Consider the following 1,531-nt stretch of genomic DNA (forward strand, 5'->3'; position numbering starts at 1 on the left):
TCCCCCCTTCCCTCTTCCCCCTTCTTTTTTCCTGCCCCCACCCTCTGCGTGATTCCCCCTTCCCCTTCCCCTTTGTTTTCTTTCTTTTTTTTCTTTTTATTTTATTTTATAATTTTTAATTATTTTTATTATTTAATAAGGGTAATTTGGTAAAATAAAATAAAAAAGGACGATTTTATAATGTTTTGTAATGTTGAGGATGATTTTAATAACAAAAAAAGGTCTAGGATGATTTTGATTTTGACCTCAAACCTTAGGGACAAAAAAAGTACTTATCCCTTATTTATATATATCATACTTGAAATTCAAATACAAAGGTAATAAAACTTAACAAGAAGTTTTTTTACGTTATTTATTTACATAAATACTTAACGAACCTAAATATTAAACTTTTTTATCATTGACCAAATGGCCAATATTTCATTCAGGATCCTAAAAGAAATAAGATATTTCATAATGAGCTGTGTAATTTTTAGCAATATCCTTTGAAACAAAATTTGTCTCATTTTTCTTGTCATTCTTTTTCAAAGATGCTTAATAAGGATCAACTATGTGCTTTGGTGTACGATAGGTACGTGACCAATGACCCTTTCCACCACAACGGAAATATTTATTCTCTGTTGATTTATTTTGCCCTTTATTTCTTTCTTTATCCAACTTCTGGTGAGATCCTTTCTTATGAACATAATTTTACTTCCTTCCACAATTTTTTTGTTACCAAAACCTTGCCATTTACTTATTTTGGGATTATGATTTGTCGCATTTGCTTTAGGAAGGCGGTGCCAACTGAGCACATTTCATGATTTCTTAAAAGTAGTTCATTGTTACGTTTAGCAACAAGAATGCAAGAAATTAGTTCAGAATATTTAAAAAAAAAATTTCTCGATACTGCTGTTGTAGGAGCACATTCGAGGCAAGAAAGGTTGAGAAAATTTTCTCTAACATATCATTATCAGTTATCTTTCTCTACGTAAGTTCATTCGTGAGCTAATTCGAAACATTACTTAATTGTGTTCATTTATGGATTTAAAATCCTATAGACGCAAGTGTGTCCACTCATATTGGACTTGAAGAAGTATCACTGTCTTTTGATGATTATACATTTTTTCAAGATTCTTCCATAGATCTGCAGGATCTTTTAGTGTGAGATATTCATTTTTTAATCATTCGTCAAGATGACGACGAAGGAAGATCATGACTGTGACTTTATCCTTTTAGAATGCATTATTTTTAGTTTTAATGGTATCTTTAAGATATATTGAATCAAGATGAATTTCGGTATCTAGTATCTATGATAAATAGTTGTTTCCAGATATTCAAGAGTATTAAATTCAAGATGAGAGAATTTTGATATAATAAAAATATATTACTTGAATTTTTCTAAATTTTTATCAAAATCTTGTGCTGATAACGTATTGTGAAATAAATAAATAAAATAAATAAATATAAAATAAATAAATATAAATAAAAAATTCTAATATTAATATTTGTTAAATATTATTATTTTGTTATAATTGAGATGATTCATATA

This window comes from Arachis ipaensis, chromosome B08, assembly GCF_000816755.2.
Source record: "Arachis ipaensis cultivar K30076 chromosome B08, Araip1.1, whole genome shotgun sequence".
Classification (NCBI taxonomy): Eukaryota; Viridiplantae; Streptophyta; class Magnoliopsida; order Fabales; family Fabaceae; genus Arachis; species Arachis ipaensis.